Source organism: Triturus cristatus, chromosome 6, assembly GCF_964204655.1.
Source record: "Triturus cristatus chromosome 6, aTriCri1.1, whole genome shotgun sequence".
Taxonomy (NCBI): Eukaryota; Metazoa; Chordata; class Amphibia; order Caudata; family Salamandridae; genus Triturus; species Triturus cristatus.
Window position 1 is genome coordinate 1,015,193,587 of NC_140589.1, and position 7,263 is coordinate 1,015,200,849.

The 7,263-nt window shown below is 54.5% G+C and overlaps 2 non-coding genes and 1 pseudogene across 2 annotated transcripts in view; all 3 read left to right on the forward strand.

The window, feature by feature from the left end:
* The first annotated feature begins 3,576 nt into the window (after window positions 1-3,576).
* LOC146820930 (18S ribosomal RNA) lies at window positions 3,577-5,374 on the forward strand (annotated as a pseudogene).
* Window positions 5,375-6,369: 995 nt separating this feature from the next.
* Window positions 6,370-6,522, forward strand: LOC146820931 (5.8S ribosomal RNA). Its single transcript, XR_014965445.1, has one exon. It is a non-coding gene; the product is annotated as a 5.8S ribosomal RNA (ribosomal RNA).
* Window positions 6,523-6,951: 429 nt separating this feature from the next.
* LOC146820932 (28S ribosomal RNA) overlaps window positions 6,952-7,263 on the forward strand; it is a 3,765-nt gene continuing 3,453 nt past the window's right edge. Inside the window, exon 1 of the ribosomal RNA XR_014965078.1 lies at window positions 6,952-7,263. This exon is cut by the window's right edge and continues 3,453 nt beyond it. This is a non-coding gene — a ribosomal RNA (28S ribosomal RNA).

Here is a 7,263-nt window from a genome sequence, read left to right on the forward strand (position 1 = left end):
AAAGTAACAGAAAAAACTTACCTGACTAACGGATGCCAGGGGCGTGGGGTTAGGAGTGGTATTGACTCAAGTTGTTGATGGGCATGAAAGAATTATAGGATTTGCTTCCAGAAGATTGCAAGGTGCTGAGAGATCTTATTCGGTGATTGAAAGAGAAGCCTTTGCATGTTGTTGGGGAATCAAACATTTTAAATATTTACTTTGGGGTTTGCCTTTCAAAGTTAGAACAGATCATAAGCCACTAGTGCATTTGTTCAAGGGAGGGAGAGGATTAGAAGGTGGAGTTACCCAGAGGATTTTGAGATGGATCTTATTTGTTCTAGAGTACAATTTTTAATTAGAATACTTAAAAGGTCTAAAGAACGTAGTAGCAGATTGTTTATAACGTTTGCCTACCAAAAACCAAATAGTTGAAATGGTACATTTAGAAGCTGATGTGAATGTTGAATTTGCACTTCATGAATGTGTAGCGTTAAAGAAGGAAGAGTGGAATGTTGCCATGGAAGAAGATTTGGTGTTGAGAAAGGTGATAGAAAATATTAGGAATGGATGGCAACCTGATGTGAGTCGAAATGAGCTGGTAAAAGAATATTGGACTGTTAGAGAAGAGTTGAGCATTCTGGACAACAAGGTGATGAGGGGGAGTCGCATCGTACCTCCTATGGCACTGTGGGATCAAATTGTGCAGCTAGCGCATGAGGGGCATCCTGGGAGGAATATGACAAACATATTGGTGGCCTAAGTTAGATAGTATGGTTGAACATGTTGTCAGACATTGTTATTCCTGTGCCAACAGTGATAAAGTGAAAACGTTGAGGGAACCCCCTCTTAAGTGTGTTGAAATACCAGCAAGGCCTTGGGAAAGGCTGGCAATGGATTTTCTTGGTCCTGTAAGTAAGTAGGGTAGTGAAAATAGGTTTATCATGGTGCTTGCTGATTACCATACCAAATGGTTTGTGTTAAAACCCTTGAGTGTAGTTAATTCTAAGGGTATGATAGAATTTTTAGGAGATGTTTTTCTGGAAGAAGGTGTGCCAAAGACCATTGTATCAGACAATGGTGTACAGTTTGTTTCAAGAAAAATGAAAGAGTTTATGGAAAAGTGGGGAATTGTTCATGAGAGAGTAGCTTTATTCAGACCACAAGCAAATGGAATGGTTGAAAGAATTAACCGTTTAATTATGGACAACATACAGTTGTCATTGGCCAATGGACTATCACGGAAAGAAGAGTTAAAGAAATTGGTCTGGGCACACAGAACCACACCTCATGTTGTCACTTGAGTTTCCCCTTTTGTTTCTTTGAAGGGTAGAGAACTGGGAAGGAAGGAGAATCCTGTCTGTTAGTTTCCAAAGATCGTGTCTGGGTGGATCATCAAGCTATTAAAGCTGGAGTTTTCGGTGAAACAGGTGTGCGGAGGAGTATTATAACATAAGAAAAGGTGTAAAATAACCTATCATTGCTGTGGGTGATTGGGTTGTTACTAAGAAGTGTGGAGTAGTAATAGAGGGAGACAGTAATTTTTCTACTCCATTGAAGGTTGTTGAAGTCAAACGTAACGAGGATGTATTGGAGAATGGATCGGTGTGGAGAATTGGAAATGTCTGCAAAGTCATGCATTTGTAATGATTTTTGTTCTTTCAAAGTGATGCATTGTAATTATCCCATTGTTGCTGAAAATGATTTAGTGTTAAGTTCTATTCATTGTTATTATTAAGTTGTCTATGATTTAATTTGTTTCTATTTTCTTTTCTATAAAGGAAAAGATGTGTAATGTTAATCACTTATGTAATGAAATGGAATCTCCAAGTAGAACCTAGAGTGCCTGTCCATCAATGTTCTAAAATAATTGGTATTACTGTTTTGGCAGTGTAATGTAAGGAGCTGCCTGCTGGATCTACACTTGCTGTAGTGTGATCTCTACACTGCCGCTCTGCCAAAGGCCCGGGACGTTCTGTTGTGCCCGGAGAGCCTCCCCTTGCTTGGCTGGGTTCAGGAGCTCTGGCCAGGGCCCCTGAGGGCCCCCGGGAGGGCAGCCTTCCCACCCTGGGCTCTGTCCTTGGTTCTGCTGCGTGCAGGTTGCCCAGGATGGCGTCCGGCGGGCCCGGGGAGGCTTCCCCTGCGCCTCTGGGCCTGGGAGCCCAGGCTGGGTCCAGGGGCCCCGCCAGGTCTCGGGTCAGATGTTCAGGCCCTGGGCCCCGTCGCCTGGCGCTCCACCAAGGGCCCAGGAAGGGGGTTGGTTGGTCCCATGTAGGCCTCCCTTGCTTGTCAAGGTGTACGCGGGCCCCGGGTCAGAGGGCCCGTTGGGTCCCCCTCGCATCTTTCATGGCTGGGGCCCAGCTGGGGCCCTGGGCCTTCGGTCCCCTATGCCCCGGCACCTGCTCACTCTTTCGTTGGGGCACAGAGCGACCAGATGGTTTCCCTTTCAAACCCGGCCATCTGGTTGCACCTTTCCCCTCGGCCATCTGGTCGCACCTATCCCCTCGGCCATCTGGTTGCACACAATGCTTTCCTATGGGGCGACCAGATGGCCGGGCTTCCCTGGAAGTTCCGATGAGGGCTCATTTGCCTCCCCGATCCCAGCGTGATCTCCAGGAGGTGGGGCACATTCGCGCCTTGGGTCCCCTCTGTCAGCTTGTGTGCACGGATTGCAAGAAAGGGGGGTACTTTTCCTCCAGATTACTAGGGAGAGGGTCAGTCAGACCTACCTCTGTGAGACAGGGGAAGGCAGAATGCGGGCTTGCCTACGGGGCCCCAGGGGCCTGGGTACCCACCTGCCTCTCGGCCCCTTCCCGATAGTCCTTTTCCTTCGAGCCTGCTCAGTCAGACCTCCGTGAGGTCTGGCGATTCCGAGACCGGGGAAGGCAGCATCCGGGCCCACCGGGGCCCCCAGGGGCCCGGGTCTGTGCCTGCCGCTCAGCCCTTTCCCGATGGGCCTTTCCTCTGAGCCAGCTCGCCCCGGGAGCAGGCAGGGACGCGAAGCCAGCATCCCCCAGCCGTACTCCGATCAATTGGGCACTCTTGGTCCGTTTAGGGATGGACTGCTTTGCCAGCCTCGGCTGTTGTTTCAAGCACAGAGCTTCCACCCCGCATGGACCATCCAACTCGAGGGCCTGCTGCCTGGCGGGAGGCACTTTACCCTACCCAGCAGAGTGAAGGCTGAGCGGCCCCGGCAGCTCGTGCCCCCCAGTGGTCTGACCCGAGCGGAAGGGGTCGGGTGGTGCCAGGCCCTCGGGTGCTGCTGTCTGTAGGCCCCGCGTGCCACGCCGTCACCCCTCTCCGCCCAGCACATTTCCTCAGAAGCTCAGAAGGACTGTTCAGAGGGGTGCCACCGCCACAAGGTCCCGGCACCTCTGCTTCTCGCTCAGGCTGCACCTCGGCCTGCCTCTCCCTCCCAGGGGAGACGGCTGGGCCTGCCGTTGCCCATGCGACCACACCTCTCCACACCCCTCCAGCCAGCCATCCTGCCCAGGTGGGCGGGCTCCTTCCCCCCAGCAGGCTACCGAGAGGGAGGTGTGCGAAGGTTGCCGACCGGGGAGATGGGCACATGGCCCCTCGAACCTACCCCGGTGCGGCTACCTGGTTGATCCTGCCAGTAGCATATGCTTGTCTCAAAGATTAAGCCATGCACGTGTAAGTACACACGGCCGCGACAGTGAAACTGCGAATGGCTCATTAAATCAGTTATGGTTCCTTTGATCGCTCCATCTGTTACTTGGATAACTGTGGTAATTCTAGACCTAATACATGCCGACAAGCACTGACCTCCAGGGATGCGTGCATTTATAAGACCAAGACCAATCCGGGCTCGCCCAGCCGCTTTGGTGACTCTAGATAACCTCGGGCTGATCGCACGTCCCTGTGACGGTGACGATTCATTCGGATGTCTGCCCTATCAACTTTCGATGGTACTTTCTGTGCCTACCATGGTGAACACGGGTAACGAGGAATCAGGGTTCGATTCCGGAGAGGGAGACTGAGAAATGGCTACCACATCCAAGGAAGGCAGCAGGCGCGCAAATTACCCACTCCCGACTCGGGGAGGTATTGATGAAAAATAACAATACAGGACTCTTTCGAGGTACTATAATTGGAATGAGTACACTTTAAATCCTTTAACGAAGATCCATTGGAGGGCAAGTCAGGTGCCAGCATCCGCGGTAATTCCAGCTCCAATAGCATATATTAAAGTTGCTGCAGTTAAAGAGCTCGTAGTTGGATCTTGGGATCGAGCTGGCAGCCCACCGTGAGGTGAGCTACCGCCTGTCTCAGCCCCTGCCTCTCGGCACCCCCTTGATGCTCTTGACTGAGTGTCCTGGGGGTCTGAAGCGTTTACTTTGAAACAATTAGAGTGTTCAAAGCAGGCCTGTCGCCTGAATACTTCAGCTAGGAATAATGCAATAGGACTCCGGTTCTATTTTGTTGGTTTTCGGAACTGGGACCATGATTAAGAGGGACGGCAGGGGCAATCGTATTGTGCCGCTAGAGGTGAAATTCTTGGCCCGGTGCAAGACAAGAATGTTTTCATTAATCAAGAATGAAAGTCAGAGGTTCGAAGACGATCAGATACCGTTGTAGTTCCGACCATAAACGATGCCGACTAGCGATCCGGCGGCGCTATTCCCATGACCCGCAGAGCAGCTTCCGGGAAACCAAAGTCTTTAGGGTTCCGGGGGGGAGTATGGTTGCAAAGCTGAAACTTAAAGTAATTGACGGAAGGGCACCTCCAGGAGTGGAGCCTGCGGCTTAATTTGACTCAACACGGGAAACCTCACCCGTCCCGGACACGGAAAGGATTGACAGATTGACAGTTCTTTCTCGATTCTGTGGGTGGTGGTGCATGGCCGTTCTTAGTTGGTGGAGCAATTTGTCTGGTTAATTCCGATAACGCACGAGACTCCTCCATGCTAACTAGTTACGCGACCCCCAGTGATTGGCGTCCAACTTCTTAGAGGGACGAGTGGCGTTCAGCCACACAAGATCGAGCAATTACAGGTCTGCGATGCCCTTAGATGTCCGGGGCTGCACGCGCGCTACACTGAATGAATCAGCGCGTGTCTACCCTTCGCCGACAGGTGTGTGTAGACCGCTCAACCCCGTTTGTGATAGGGATTGGGGATTGCAATTATTTCCCATGAATGAGGAATTCCCAGTAAGTGCTGGTCATAACCTCTTGATGATTAAGTCCCTGCCTTTTTGTACACACCACCCGTCGCTACTACTGATTGGATGGTTTAGTAAGGTCCTCAGATTGGCCATGCCGGGGTCGGCAACGGCCCTGGTGGAGCGGCGAGAAGACGATCAAACTTGACTATCTAGAGGAAGTAAAAGTTGTAACAAGGTTTCCATAGGTGAACCTGTGGAAGGATCATTACCGGTGGAGCGGCCTGAGCGACCAACTGCGCCAGCCTGAAGCCCTCGGCTGCCTCCTGCAAGCACACACCTTAGGCACAGGACCCGACCCTGCCCTGGCATGCCCCAGCTGGTGGAGCGGTCCGTGGCTGCATGGGGCGCTTGCGTGAGGACCGGGCCTTCGGCGGGCCTCTTCAACCGGGTAGGACCCGACTGACGCACAAGGGACCGGGGATGGGGGGGCGGCCCCTGTCCCTCTCTGGGAGGGGCACAGTGGTAGACCCTCCCGAGATGGAACCTAAGCTCACCCGGCATGACACCCACAGTGGGGGAAAATTGACTGGCAGTGCATCATTGGGCTGGTACCACCCCCCCTCGAAAGGCTCTGCTGCTGGCTGGGCTCTCTGGCACCCACGTCCTGGCCCGACCGGGATCTGGGTGACCGAGAAGTGGCCCTTCTTGCGTGACAGGGCGGCCTGGAAGAGAAGGCGACGAGGGTCTGCGAGGGGACACTGGTTCCTCTTGGTGGGAGGCGTGCGGGATGGGGAGCCACCTGACTCTTCCCTTCCAGCGCCTCTGACCCAGGCAAGGGTGGGGTGGGCTGAACAAAGCCAGTCCACCAGCATGGCTTGGGGCCACCCGGTGACAGACGGCTGATGTGCAGGTGGAGCGACCCTCCCTTATTTTCAGGTATCTGGTTTGACCCGGTCCCGTGCGGCCGGGCCGAGGGGTTTGAAGACTCGCGCGGTCCCTCCCGGATACTCCTGGAGGGACTGGCGGCTGCGAGGCTGTCTGCTCCTGTCGCACCGGGAGCACCCTTTCTCACCTGTGTGGACTCCCAGGCTGAGCGCCTGGTAATGTTTTTTTCTCCCAACGGTGCAGTCTGACTCCCAGAGGGAAAGCTTTGAACGGGGTTCCTGGGCCGTCTCGCCACGCAGGTAGTGGATGGATGGCATGGCCTTCCTCGCGCCTCTCCTGCGCCCGCAGTTGGACGAACATTTTCGTAAAGTTGCCTGTGACTCTTGGCGGTGGATCACTCGGCTTGCGCGTTGATGAAGAACGCAGTTAGCTGCGAGAATTAGTGTGAATTTCAGGACACATTGATCATCGACACTTCGAACGCACCTTGCGGCCCGGGTTCCGCCCGGGGCTATGCCTGTCTGAGGGTCGCCCGATCGTCAATCGCCCTGGGGCTTCCCTGGGATGTGGCTGGGGCCGTCGCAGGGTTAGCTCTGCTTCCCTTCGTCACCCCACAAGGTCAGACCCACCGATCGCCCGTGGCAGGGTCCCTCACCGGGTCCTGCCATCTAGCCCCGCTTCCCCACCTCGGCGGGGAGGGGGGGTCCGGCGTCCGGTCTGCCCCGGGCTTGTACTGGGGCACCTGGCTGTGTGGCTGTCTGTAGTATCCCGCTGGCTGCCCGCGCGCACGCACCTCGGGGACCACCTCCACAGCCGACTTCCTGGGCAGGGTGAACCCCCTCCAGATCCGATCTGGGGAAAGAGGGCGCACGTGCTGCCGGGACGCCAGGCCCCTGCTCCGGCAGGGGCCTGGCATCCCACGGCAGCTCCCCCCGATGCTCCGGCATTTTCTTCCGACTACGACCTCAGATCAGACGTGGCGACCCGCTGAATTTAAGCATATTACTAAGCGGAGGAAAATAAACTAACCAGGATTCCCCCAGTAATGGCGAGTGAAGAGGGAAGAGCCGACCGCCGAATCCCCGCCCGGCGGCGGGCGTGGGAAATGTGGCATACAAAAGACCGACTCCCTGGCATCGCTCAGGGGGCCCAAGTCCTTCTGAGCGAAGCTCATCCCGTGGACGGTGTTAGGCCAGTAGCGCCCCCCGGCGCTCCGGGATCGGGTCTTCCCAGAGTCGGATTGCTTGGGAATGCAGCCCAAAGCAAGTGGTA